This window comes from Anser brachyrhynchus (assembly GCF_964034855.1).
Source record: "Anser brachyrhynchus genome assembly, chromosome: 7".
Taxonomy (NCBI): Eukaryota; Metazoa; Chordata; class Aves; order Anseriformes; family Anatidae; genus Anser; species Anser brachyrhynchus.
This window is the reverse complement of record NC_137701.1, coordinates 11,833,551-11,847,928: the sequence shown is the minus strand read 5'-3', so window position 1 is coordinate 11,847,928 and position 14,378 is coordinate 11,833,551. Positions and strand designations below refer to the sequence as shown.

At 50.4% G+C, this 14,378-nt stretch overlaps 1 long non-coding RNA gene across 1 annotated transcript in view; it reads right to left on the bottom strand.

Annotated features, from left to right (window-relative positions):
- Window positions 1-11,636, bottom strand: part of LOC308197841 — a 31,736-nt gene extending 20,100 nt beyond the window's left edge. The window contains exons 1-2 of the long non-coding RNA XR_013953361.1: window positions 9,613-11,636; window positions 8,489-9,140 (exon numbers count right to left, since the gene is read on the bottom strand). This is a non-coding gene — a long non-coding RNA (uncharacterized lncRNA). The remainder of the gene's footprint in view (window positions 1-8,488; window positions 9,141-9,612) is intronic.
- Between the last annotated feature and the right edge of the window lie 2,742 nt (window positions 11,637-14,378).

Here is a 14,378-nt window from a genome sequence, read left to right as displayed (position 1 = left end):
ATTTCTGTGGCTTCTGGAGGATGTCCAGTGTCCACCTACACGCTGCCTCTGGGACTCTTCGTTGGGGTGCCCTGTGGCCCTTCCTCATCCCAGCCAAAGTTCCAGCTCTCCCAGTGCTGGCTGTGCATGCAGCTCCTGCACCAGGTTTGGGTGCAGGAGGACAGATTTGGGGACAGAGTGCAGGACCTTACAGGAGGCAGTATCTGGCTAGTGAACCTGGCACATGCAGGAGAACTTGAGAAAGAAAACCACAAAACAGCTCATTTGGAGTCAACATGGCCACAAACAGAGCCAATGACGCTGAATTCCCTTCACCTTCAAAACAAAATATTCTGTATTGATGTATAAAACACTTATTTTTCCAGCAACTTCTTTAGAAATTACTGAAAAAAACATTCTCTAGAAAACCTCTGAGCAGATTTACCATCTTTTATTCCCTGTAAACTCCATCTGTCTTTTCATCCCTTCCTCCCTATCCATGCAATGTTCACTGTCTATCATCCAATTATCCCAAAAGGCTTTCATTATCCAATCACCTACACATCTCCCCCTGGCGAAAGGAATAAATTTTAATTATCGCTGTGTTTATGCTTAATAAATTGGAGGGCACAGAGGCACCACTGTGTAGGACAGTCCCTGCTTTTCTGTGCATGGGCCATGGCAAGGGATCTTTCTTCACCAAGCTGCAATCTGACTGGCTCCTCAAAGCATGGTGGTAAGTCACGAGAGTTGGGGCCACGTCATAAGGAGCGTGGTGAAAGGAGAAGAGCCTTTCCTTCAGCACTAAGGCTCCCTGGCAACATCTTTGTGAAGCAACAGAAGAAAAACAGTGCCAAAATGTAAGCTGAAAAAGCGCCCAAATCTCTCATCACCAAGCACAGCATAACGAGAGGTCTGCCCTTGGACAGGAAATTTGTGTAACCAAGAACTGCACACAACAAAAACAAACACAAGGGAACTCTGTTTTGCATCCTGGAGCTTCCTCTTTTGCTGGCTGCTCTGAGCTATATTTTCTTCTTTATCAGGTAGTATAGTGATAAGACAAGGGGAAATGGCTTTAAACTAAAAGAGACTAGATTTAGATTAAGTTTGTGGAAGAAATTCCTCATTCTGAGGGCAATGAGGCCCTGTCCCAGGCTGCCCAGAGGAGCTGTGGGTGCCCAAGGCCAGGCTGGATGGTTCCTGCTCTGGTTGAGGGGGTCTCTGCCCATGGCAGGGGAGGCATTGGGTGGGTTTTAAGGCCCCTGCCAACCCAAACCTTCCTGTGACTGTGATCTCGCAGATCAAAGCCTTTGTCCTCTTCAGAACCTCGGGTGAGACCATCCCATAAAGCATGAATTTTGCTGCTATGCACAGATTGACCCTGTGCACCCTGAGCAGACTTGCACACAGCTAAGAGCAGCAAGCAGAGGATTATCCATCCCATAAGCATCCTGGAAGGCCCACAGGCAAGAACCAGAGCGCGGAGAGGAAGATGGAGGCCACATACAAATTTGCTTTTGGAAACTGATGATCTGACTAGTTCTCTCCAGGCACTACCTTGCTGCAAGTACCGAAGGGAGCTCTGCTCAGAAAACCCATTGAGGAGTACTTGGAGGTCGTGAAACAAGGAAGCAAAGAGCTTCAGGGCCTAAGTGACTGCCAGGCAGCGAGACATGGTCACACAGCCCCAAACAGCTGAGCTGCAATGCAGTGTGACAAAGGAACGACTCTGTGGCAGCCCGGACCCTTGATGAGACCGCGCAGAGTGCTACGTGGGCAGTTTTCCCTTTAATGGAGAGCACTCCCTTGGAACAAGCGCCTGGCACCAGATGAGTGAGGAATGAGATGGCTCTAATCCCATAATTTAATTAGAGCTGCGTAGAGCTGCTTAACAAAAAGACCATTTCCTGAGCTGGCCGCAGGGCTGGGTGTCTGGCTGCTCTCTCTGGGCTGGCAACCCAGACCCTCTTGCTCCTGCTCTGCCACAGCAAGGAGTACAGTGCTCTTCCACGCCTTATAGGTCTTAATTTTCCTTCTTGTGGGTTTACTATCAGCTCCAAGACTGCAGGCCTCATATTTGTCAGCAAAGGGCTACCCAGTGCTATCTGGTGGGGAGAACAAGGGCCCGAGCTCTGGTTTTCTCCTGCAGGAGGTGGCTGTGGAAACCTCAGCTCCACATTTTCTTCCATGTGGGAGAACTGAAACGAAGCAAAAGTTTGAACCGAGGCAGGGATCTGCTGAAGGGCTGTGCTGTTGGGGGGTAGGCCCTTCCCTGTACCGACAGCAGGGTCCTGGCACCCTGCTCCCACACCATCCCATGAGCAGAGATCTTGCCCTCGGATTCTGGGACCTCCCCAGCTGCACTGAGGAAGGAGACAGCGCTGAGCAGCCCCCCAAATTATGAGAGGGAGGATCCCCCATGTGTGCCCCCATATCCACTGCAAGTGTAGGTGGGGATGGCATGGGGCATCACCTCAGGGCGCTACCAATAATCCCTCTTCCACTTGGCCACAGGGCTGGTGGAGGCTGCTGGCGGCCTGCGGTGCCACCATTCACCGAGCGAGGCTGGCAGTGCCCTTGTTGCCTGCCGTCCTCTCGTCCTCCCCCAGGAGGCCAACCCTGGAGACCACAGCACTCCGGGGAGGAGAAGGAGATGGTCCCCGTGCAATCCTCAGGCCTCCTTCGGCCAGGGGTGGCCGGGTGTCTCTCTTGCAAAGGCCCTGCCTGGGGCACTGAGGAGCAAAGGCTCAAGGGGTGCTCCTTCAGCAACCTCACTTCTGCTCCTTGCAGGTCCTTCAGGGGCAGCACGGCCAGGCTGGGGCAATCCCTCCTCACACTGAAATCCACCCTGCTCTTTCCCAAGAGCTTCAGAGATCTGGTAGCTATGGCTGTCCTTGTCACAGCTCAGTGGCTATTTGAAATAAATGACAGGTTGGATACCCAGCTTTGTGCCAAACTGGAGCCAAACCAGAAGACACATTGTTCTGGTGGTTCAGAAGAGCTCTCCTCATTTTACCGTGTCAGTCTGATTGTTCCCTAGCTCTGTGCAGAAACTACACGGCAGGGAAACCACAAAGCAGACTATTTTGGGTCCAGCAGAGAGTGCGGAACAGCTGCAAGATGTTTCTGTCCAGGAGGATCTCAGCACATGTCCGCTGCAGTGGTCAGCCACCTCCAGCTGCGCTTCCATCACCTCCGGGCTGCAGAGCTCCCGGCTGCCCTGGCTGGTGCCTCATCTCCTTCTTGAAGAAAGCACGAAGGGTAAGCATGGTGTGAAATCTGCCCCACGTGAGGTTTTGTATGGAGCCATTCTGGCCAGCCCTTGACCCAAGCATGCCTGAACTGTGACTCCCAGCAGCAGCTCAGCCAGCCACAAAGCTCCCCTGGTGCAAACACATTCCTGCACAGCAGCAAAAGCCCAGGCTAGCCAACAGCAACATGCCTAATTAACAATAATTGGCTCCCCGCCATGTATCTCCCAGAGCCGAGTTTGCACCCGCCCCAGTAATTGCTGCCCCATTATGTTTTCCGGATGCTCCAAGGTGAAAGGGAGCTTTGTACAGGGGGCCCTAGGATGCAGAAAGCTGGCAAGCAGTTGCTTCTGCATGCACAAAGTCCTGATGCAGGGAAAAAGGCAGGGCGGGGGCATCCCGTTGTGCTCCTCACAGACTCAGCAAGAACTCACAGCCCCAAGGGAAGCCCCAAGAGGAAGAAAGCAGTTCTGACATATCTCTGAGTGTCCTGGCCATGGGGAGTTCCCACTGCTGGATGCTTGTACAGGACACGTGCCATGGAAATGACCCCAGGAGGTGTCACTGGACTGGTGTCACTTAACCAGGTAAGGGTCTGCCAGCTGTAATAAATGCAGGTGTAGTGAATGATCCTGCTACCCTGGCAAGGAAAGAGCCTCCCGGACACAGCACTGCCCCGAGCTCAGCACGGCCTCTCTGTGGCTGAGCATCCTGCTTTTCCCTGCGACAGAGCCCACTGTTGAGTTCCCAAACAGACTTGCAGCTGAGGGAGGGATTGGAGCGGCCCGAGTATTTGATGTCTTCAGAGGATGTAGACAACAGGCACGGACAGAAGCTGAAGGCTGGAGGGGATGGAAAAACTCAGCTTAAAAAACTGGATCTGGATGCCATCCCTGCTGGTTCCTCCTGAAGGACATTTATCGTTATCATTTACTGTGCACTTGCTACTGCCTTCCTCAAAGGACTACCCTCCTCCTCCACTTTCAAATTATTTATGCAAAGGCTGAAGCGTGGCGCTTCAAAACCCAAGGAGAAGAAAATTGCCCCGATTTAGCTGAGGCCCTCAGCCACGATGAATTCAGTGCCCTGATCCTGGAAGCTGAGCAAGCCCGGCCTGCCCAGTGTACCTGTAGGAAACCGCCTCAAAATATTTACACTCCCACTGCTGGCACCCAAGGCAATCCTGGGTAAGACCTGCTGATGTCCTGTTGCTCAGGAGAAACCCAGGTCTTGCTGAGTTGGTCTGCAAAGCATCAGGCAGGACTCTTCTCACCAGTTTTCTTTCTTCTAGAGAAACTGCTTGTGCAGTTGCACTCAGCAGAAGCAGAAGATCAGCTGGAAGTTCACTGCTCTAAAATCCCCAGATCTAGCCTGCAAGCGTTGTTCCCATGAACAACTTCTCTCTGCTTCCTCCAGCCACACGTGCTCTGCAGCATTTCTGGCTTTCCTAGCAGAACTCCTCTGCCCAAACCATCCATGAATCCCTCCACTGCTGCTGCATATTGCTGGTAATCCCTGAGCTGTAAACCTCCACCACTGCTCCCAGATCTGATGTGGCACAGACAGACTTCGTTGATCCTTCCTCTGCTCTCCAAAGAAAGCTCTTCATAGATCCTAGCTAGCATTGAAATTGTGCTCAGGTCCCTAGCACAAAAAAGGGGAAACCTGTCTTTACTTTTCACCCTACTGCGTGCTTCTGGTCAAAGTGAGAAAACATGGAGATGAATCATGAGCAACTCAATCACTTTGAAACCAAGGGGAGCTGGGTCTCTAAACACCATAAAGAGCTGAGGCGACCTGGGCACTTAGTGCATCTTGGTGATCGTATCTGTCCCCTGTTGGTAATGGGGCTCTAGCATCCCTCCCTACATGCTGGGGTGGGCAGTGAGGTTCACTCCTGAATGCCAGCTATCACTCCAGTAGCCTGCAGCAGCCAAGAGACAGGCCCAAGCTCACAATCATTCAGCATCTGTGTCTGGGGAAGTTAATTGCTGCAATCAAGCCTTGCCTTTTGAGCTTTCACCACCCTTATAATTATATAAGGCAAGCTGAGGAGAGAGAGGAAAAAATATCACCAGTAAAACAAAAGACATTTCTGAGCAATGATTGGTTTCCCACAACTGCATTTCCATCAAGTCTCCAAGAATTTTGGAACATCCCACTCCTATGTCATCCTAAATAGTTTCTGGAGCTGAACAACTGCCTTTGGGAGGGATACAGCACTATCTTCCTCCAGCAGGAAACCAAAACGCTGGATTTCTGCTTTCCTTTTCTGCATGAAGAAATGTTTTGTGGTAGTGTTGAGGTGGTATTTACATCTTGTGCACACATCTGGAAAGCCCTTCCAGTCCGAGGGAGAAGTCAGACCCACAGGCTGTCAGACCTGACTGCCAGAAAGGGAGCTCACAAGCATGTTTGAAGCAGCAGGGGAGTCAAAAAGAGAAAATGAGAGAACAAAGGAGGGCAGCAACATGGTAATTAGCCTGGGTCTCTCAGCAGAAAGGTGTTTACAGCAGGAGGATCTTCTTCTGGCATAAATCTGGGATGGGACAGAGTTCATCTTGGTCCTGAGTCTATGTTGGTGCTCCTGACCAGTGCTCCCAGAACACAGGGACATGATGGGCAACTGGGGTCCAGCTCTCTGTCCTGCCACGGCTCCCTGAAGGAAGCTCTGCATCACTCAGGGGAGGGCACAGGCACACAGAGCCAGCCCGCCTCATCTGGTGCCAAGCAGAAAAAACACAATTCTAGTTTTATGAGAAACACCCAAAGTTGTCCAAGTTCATCTGAAAGACTTTGGTGGGGTGTGGGGGGGAATATTATTACATTTTAGTCATCAGTATCATGGCCAACAAGATATCCATCTTCCTCCTCCACCGTGTCTGACCTCAGGGTATGCATGGCCCAGTCTGCTCACTCAAGATGACTAAAGCAGAAGGTCTAGCATTTCACACAGCTTTCCGCAGCCCAGAAATGCACCTATACTGTATTTCTCCTCCAAGGAAAGGCTCTGTGGGTTGTTTTTTGCCAGTACACCTTACCCCAAACCAAGGACAGTCACCCAGGAGCTGTGATGCCCATGTAAAAATAGAATCACAGAATCACCTGGGTTGGAAAACACCTTCAAGATCACCAAGTCCAACCATCAACCCGACCTACTGAGCCTCATCACTAAACCATATCCCTTGGTGCCTCGTCCACACATCTCTTAAATACCTCCTAGGATTCATCTAATTTTATACCATTACCTTCCTATAGAGACAAATTTATGTTTTAATCTTGACTGTACACCTCCCAGCCTGAAAAGTTACACTGCATTGCTTCACAAAGGTCCTGTGAAGATGAGACATTGCACCAACATCTCATCTTATGTAGCAGTGAGGGGCAGAGATAGCCCTAAATTAAGGTGCCCAACAGCAACTCTCTCATCAGTGTGTAAAAGGAAATACACACCTCATTTTTCAGTGTTCCCCTTGTGCTAAAATGTCTTCCATGAGCAGATGAAAATGTCCTTTAATTGAAGATGATGACACTGGGAAAGAAGCCAGGTAATGTTTCAGATCTACAGGGAAAAAATGAAGAATACAGCTCCTCTCCCACTAAATTTGCACTCCATAAAAATCACAGCCCTGAATGAGTTACTTTAGGTTAGAAATGAACAGTCTTTGGCATAAAGAGAAGATGGTGATTAAAACCCTGTGTGTTTGTCCATTGACAAAGAAAACGTCTAACAAAAGCTTAATATGATAGATGGAGCTACTGACCATAAACAGGAAGCATTAGGGAAAATAGCTACCAATATACACTCAGCTTGAATACCAGCTCGGTCTGGCTTGTTAACCACAGATCCAAACCCTTCTGGCTGTGTGGCAGACCTTCAAAGTGAGCTGACAGTGGCTGTGTTTCATACAGTGCATAAACGTCGCTTGGGAAGTGAAGCTTGTAAAAGACCGGGTTCGGTGGCGATTACACTGAGCTGCTCTTCAGCTACTGGGGCATGGGATAAAACCATAAAGTCACTTCCCGTGAGCTACTGAAGAGTCAAAAGATGGGAAAGGATTTGGGATCAGGAAGACTAAGACTTCACAATGACCTTTTCTGTGCTCCCACCTCCACTGAGCCACCTACTTCTGTCCTGCCAGCCAAGACTGTTGAGCAACCTCTGCTTACCGCATCAGTTAGGGATGGACTGGTCCTTCTGGGGAACCGAAGAGCAGTAGAGAGGACGACACTGCTCTAAAGTGTTCCCTTTGCATTCACAGTGAGCAGAAGTGTGTGGGTATAGATCTGGTCTAGGTACTGCACACTGAATGAAGGCAGGTCAGGACCAGCCTGTTAACAGCGAGTGAGATCTTGCTCTGTAGCCTGCTTTGAAAAAGGAAGTCCAGAGGTGCTTACGCTGGACTCAGCTCGAAGTTTCTACACGCATGACTGAAGGAAGAGGTTCCTGGCTTGTCATGGGAGGCCAAGTGACTCAGTTGTGGTGGGTGGGGGCATAAGAGAGAAGGGGATGTGGTTAGGGAACAGGGCATGAGTCACCAAGGAAGCACATATGTTGATAACAGCTGGATAAACTCAAGACAGAGACATGAGGTCTGCTCAGGAGAAAATTCAGGCTGTGCTGGAAGCCAAAACTCAGGAGACAGCAAGTCCAAGGGCTAGAACAAGAGAGCTGTAAGTGCCTGGCACAGACTCTTCTTGCTGTGCAGCTCAGCAAGGGTTGCAGGATATAGGTCTTGCATCAGACAAGGTCCAACAGTAGCGTTGGCCGTGCTGTTGTGTCTCGGGTGCTGCGGCTTCAGCAGTCAGCTGAGGCTGGTCAGCCTTGTTCACAGAGATTGGTCAAGTGCTCTCCATTATCGTCCTGCAACCTCACATCATTACAAGGGATACACACTTTTCTCCCATCACCCAGGGCACAAGCCCTGAACACATAGGAAGTTAAGTCTCCTAAATGAGTGCCTTCTGCACACTTTCTTGGGTGAGAGGCATAAGCACATCTAAGACAGAGCAAATGACTGGAAGTCTGCTACTGCTTCCTCTCCCCCATCGCTCTCAAAAGCTCAAGTGAAGCTGACGTGGCTTCAAACTGCCTACAATCCCGCTAAAGAAAATGATGATGAGGGAAGATTTGACACAGTTCATTGGTCAGTGCTGAAAGCCTCAAGAGAGAAGTAGCATGGAGAAGAGCATAAATACATAGATTATTCACCCCCCTCCCACCCACCCACAGTAAGCTCACCAAATATCCAGACCTGTAGCTCAGAGTGGATCCTTTATCATTGTCCAGAAAGGCAAAACCACCTTCACCCACAGTGAATGACACATAGGATGCGAGTAGTAGGTCCTCCCAAAGCACCGTGAAGCTCCTTGTGTGCATCAGCCCAAACTTCCTTTTCTATAATCTACGTTTTGATATTTCAGTTCTTCCTGCTATATTCCCACCTTCTCTGCCAAGTCATTTCCAACGAACTGCCTCACTGCTCCCTTGGACCTTGGGCTGCCTTTGAGGGAAGTTAAAATTTTGCATTGAAAGACGCTAGAAATAGGGTTGGATTTGCAGACACTTTCTCCATATTTATACATGTCAGGGTATTCATTCAGACAAGTTCTTAAACAGAAGCTGGAAAAGTAATTTACACATTTTTCACATTTTAAGTCATTTAAATCGCTTTACATGATTTGCATGTTTTACAGTGGCTTGATCACTGAATGTCTTGCAGAAAGAGCATGGGAAATATGCTGGCAGGGATGATCAGGATAAGCTTGGACTGGATGCGTTGCCATCCTCCAGGCAGGCCTCTTGACCCTGCAAGGAGACAGGGACTCAGGCACCTGGTGCTGGCAGCACGACACCGATCCCAGCTCTGACTGTAGCCTCCAAACTGCAGACAGGTCAGATTGTCTCTGAGGAAAATACAGAGAGATGGAGATCACACTGTTCAACCTGGTAGGAAATGACGCTGAACACAACGCGTCGTCCACCATTTAAATAAGGTAAAAGTGCTGCCAGCTCAGTCAATCACTCGCACAGATCTGTGGTGACTGTTGTGCTCTGCTGAGAGCCAGAGAATCATTTAGGTAGGAAAAGACCTTCCAGATCATCAAGTCCAACCGTCAGCCTGACCTAACCTGCTCCAGCACCTTCCATGACCATTTGGCTTGGGACAATGTCACTGGAGAACACAGCCGGCCAGAGGATTCCTGCATTAGGGGAAGCCAGCAACAAACTATAAAATACTAGGCTACAGGAACGCATACGGCATTGGTCCTGCAACTGCTGATGAATCTATGGTCAAGCTATGCTCACTGAGGTGACCAGCAAGACAAGAATGCAAATGCAATTACCACTCCCTGGGACACGGAGGGCATTGCTTACCCATCCATGCTCCGTTGTGTCCACAAGCCTGGGAGGCCGCAGAGGCGCAGGTGCGGGGCCGGGCCCCTTGCTGAGTGCTTTGAGGTGAATAATCACCAGTGTGAGGAGAGCTGGCAGCCTGCACCCCTGGCAGGATCAGGCCTCCCCCCTCCTGGAGGACCTCAAAGACAGTGTCGGGCTCGCAGTTCTCCTCAGCACCCCCTGCACTGCTCTAAAACATCCCTACAACCCCCCCCCCCCACTTCTCTAGCAGCTCTGTCAGCGTTAGCCTGTCCGTTTAGCTGGATTTGCCCTCATTTCCTGCCTCTCCTGTAAATATTTGGAGGCTGGGACTCATTGCTTTGGCCGGTTTGAAACCCGAGATGGTTGTTGCTGACTAACGAAAAATGTCTCATAGTCACAAGCTTGCTTCTGTGCAGCTGACAACGTGACCCTTTGCCTGCGGGGGGGAAATGGGAGAGAAGTAGGGCCGACGTGGCACAATAGTTTTGCAAAGCCAGCCTGGATCATGGATAGGGAAAGAGACGCCTATCTGGAAACAGCAGCTAAATTCCTCCGTGCCCTTGGAGTCTCATCCTTAATGCAGACAGAGCTGGGCCTTGCCCACAGCTCTGCCACATGCTGGGCCCTTCGGTGTCTTGCTGATGGAGGGCAGGCCAGCAGCGTGGCGAAGCCTCAGAGCACGCAGGGAGATGAGATCTCTGAGAGGATGAGGTGGGCACTGGGCAGGAAAACTGAAAAAGATGGTCTTTGGCACAACAAGGAGCTGTGCGTGTCACAGCCACAGAACTGGGGGAAAACTGGCAATTCTCACAGGATGGGAGAGGTCAGGTGTGTGCCCTGGTCAGCCAACAAGTGTCTGGGTGCACCCCAGGCTCAGGAAGTCCATGGGGCTCCGGTGGCTGGAATGGACATGGTGGGTAAGGGAAGGACCCTGACATTTGGCTTAGATATTTGTATTCTCCATCAGCACCTCCTTCTGCCCACAGCTGGAGACAGGCCCATGGAGTATGTCTGGGTATCTCATCGCTCGCCATGCTGATTGCTCTGTCACTGGCAAGCACACCCAAGCAAGGCTTGCTGACGAGGCAGATGGCACAAGGGCCAGAATGGACCATCATGTGCAGGATGGAGCTTCCCGTCATCCCTTGACAGATGGACCACTTGGTGGGTAAGGAATTGGCTGGATGGTTGCACTCTTGCGTTGTGGTCAATGGCTCAATGTCCAGGAGGAGACCAGTGACGAGTGGTGTCCCCGAGGGTTCTGTACTGGGACCGCTATTATTTAACATCTCTGTCGGTGACATGGGCAGTGGGATTGAGCGCGCCCTCTGCAAGAAGGCAGACAACACCAAGCTGAGTGGTGCGGTCGACATGCTGGAGGGAAGGGATGCCATCCAGAGGGCCCTGGGCAGGCCTGAGAGGTGGGCCCGTGTGAACCTCATGGGGTTCACCAAGGCCAAGTGCAAGGTCCTGCACCTGGGCCGGGGCAAGCCCAAACATGAATCCAGGCTGGTTGACAAGTGGACTGAGAGCATGTAAGACTGACCACGAGCCAGCAATGTGTGCTTGCAGCCCAGAAAGCCAATCGTGTCCTGGGCTGCACCCGAACAAGTGAAGCCAGCAAGGCGAGGGAAGAGATTCTCCCCTTCTGCTCTGCTCTCATGAGAGCCCACCTGCAGCGCTGCAGTCACTATAATAAAACCCATGTTCTTTCTGAATCGCAGAGTCCCAGACTGGCTGAGGTGGGGAGGGACACCTGGGCCCACCCATCCCAGCCCCGCTCCAGCAGGGACACCCCAAGCAGGGTGCCCAGCCCCATGTCCCTGACTCTTGTCCTCTGTGCCCTCCCTTCAGGTGTCTGTGGACGTGGATGAGCCCCCCCCTTGAGGTTCCTCTCCCCAGGGTTGAGCAGCCCCAGCTCTCTCAGCATCCCCTCATAGGAGAGGTGATCCAGGCCCTTCAGCATCTTGGTGGTGCTCTATTGGACTTTTCCCAGCATGTCCACAAAAGTCACCCAGAGCGGGGCTGCGGAGGGGAAGCCCCCCTCATATTCCAGGACGTGCAGGTGGAAGAGAGCAAGGGTCCACATGCTCATTCTGAAATTGCCTACAAAAGCTATTGAGGGCAGCTTGTAGGGTGTGAGCCAGAACTCAAAGACCCAGTTGTGCAGAGAATACACAATGCTGCTAGCTCCCCATGGTCCTGCCTCAAGGAGAAAGGCACCCACAGCAGGGAGATGGGCTGAACAACGAGTACACTCAAGGAAGACCACAAGAAACTTGCCTGCTCAGTGTGTTCCTAAAACCTGCCCTAGATCCTGCATCTTTATGAGCTTCTCTGCTCCTGAAGGGAAATGAACACAGGGCAAATGTAGCTAAAAGGCAGGTTTTCAGGGCTGGGTGCTTAGCAGGTGAGTGCGGCTGGCAGATTTACCACAGGGCTCATCCGGCTGTGCTCCCCACTTCGTGTGCTCCCTTGGAGGTGCAGCTCCCCAGGAAATAAGCAGCCACCACAGGTGTGCATGGGTTTGTATCAGAAGTTCAGCTTAGGCAAAGGAGGCTTGATTACTCTGAAGAAAAATCACATTAAATGGAACACGCTAGGGGTGAATTACAGCATGTCAAGCCTTTATTTGCCAATATGTGCTATAAATGAATATTTGATTATGTTAACAACCCCAGTGGAAAACGAGATTTATGTTACCGCCTTTGAACTGGATACAATATCTGGTGCCTGCATGTTGTGAAAAATAGATCCTCCCTCCAAACTCTCAAAGCAATGGGAACCACAATTCCGCTTTGTGGGCCCTCAGCGAGGGTTCGTTTAGATTTACTGAAAAAAAAACATCTTTCTTTACGGATTCATTAGGTAGTGCCTGCCCATAGGCGTTTTGCAAATACATCACAGATGTCTTTGCTTGCCAGTATTAACCTTGGTTGCTGGGAGTGAGGTATGGGTGCTAAACACAGAGCTCTGAAGATGTGCCAAAGAGCAATGATGGTTAGGAAGTCTTGTTCCAGGGCAGACCAGCCTCCCCGAAAGACAAGGTTTCCTCTGCATGTTCTGAAGGGTCCAAAAAACTCATTGTTTTGCTAGAGGGTCATCTGCGCTCAGAACTTGGCATCTCGAGGGAGCCCTATGCCAGGGCATGTCCTGGGCTGGGCTCAGCAAGTCCCACAGGGCAGAGGGACTTGCAAAGCTGCAAGTACACAGTTCCCAAGCAAGCTACCTGCTGAGAGTGCACTTCTTACCTTGTTCCTATCCTCTCCCTCCCAAAGGCAAAGAGTACTACTGCTGAGCAGCCCCAGGCCTGAAGCTCCTATGGAGAGCAATTCAACTGTTGCACTGATGGTGGGATGTTAGACCACTAAGGTGCTTCCTTCTGGCACTTGGAGCACTCCCTTTAAGGGTTACATGAGTTAGATGCTCCAGTATTAACCTAATCTGCAAAAGACATGTGGGATCATTTCCTTGCCTAGATAACCTTAATGGTGTTCCTGTGTGGTAAGCTGGGAAGACAGCTAACAGAGAATTTACAGGGTTAGGGAGGCTGGAAATGGAGCCAGCTAAGATGGTTAGAGGAGATATACATGCAGACAGACGAGTACACACACGCGGGCGTAGATGTCGCACTGGTAAAGTGAAACCATTAGGATGCAATCTTCTTTCTTGCCAGTTTTCAGTATGCCCTAGGCATGCCCTTTGGACTAGGACAGTAGTTTTCCTGGGTGGGAATAGCTGTGCCATGGGTACAGCACTTTCAGAACAACATCGATGACCTCAGTAGGAGGACAGGGAAGAGACTATATTCGTTCTAAGCAGAAATATTACATCTAATTAGCAAAACTAGCCCCAAATGACTGCACGAAAAATCATTGGAGAATGTCTATTTGACTCAAGAACTTTTTAAATGCTGTGGTTGGCCACTGTGCTGCTAGTAGGACTCACGCTAAGGAGGATAGGACATGTAGGGCAGTAGGTGTCTTCCACTGTGCATGAAGCACAGGTCTAGCTTCTCTAGGCACAGTGTCAATGAAACACTGCCAAAGGGGCCAAGCCTGGGACGTTGCTCACTTGTCTCTTTTCTGGACATAGAGAAAAAGTGCATCACCTGCCACAGCTCCTATTGTTGGAAGTAATGCAATAACAAAACAGGCACCCATGGAGGAAGAAATTATATTTCATAATTTTCCTATGGCATGGGACTGTTTGAGAGTTGGTCCAGAAACTCTCTCCTCCCCATATGGCTCTGAACCACACTGAGATCCCATCCCATGCCTGATCCATATCCAGCCCATGTTAATCTGTCCTGAGGCACACTGTCCTAATGTGTGGACCTTTCTCCCTCATTGATATCCCATGAGGGATGCAGGTGAGGGTCAGAACTGTACTTGTATATGGTTTTCTATTTTCACAAGCCCACTGTTTCACATCCCTGTGTAGGACAGGGTTACCTCCACTGCCTACTCTTCCACACCATTTCCATTGGCAGTTTGCTCTTCCTGAGCTATAAGCAACACGCAGGACAAGGTGTAATCAAAGCCTCATACAAAGGCAGAAATACATCCCTCTCTGCTAAGTACATCTCTGAGGATTGTGTTAGTAACATCCGCCTGTGCCTATAGTTATCCTGCAATTAGTTACTACCCCACTTCCTCTTCCTCTAGTAATTTTGAGCATCCAGCTAATGGGAGAAGTTTTTATTAATAGATCCAAATACACTGTGATATCTCATACTGCTTCTGTAATGGCACCCCAAGTCA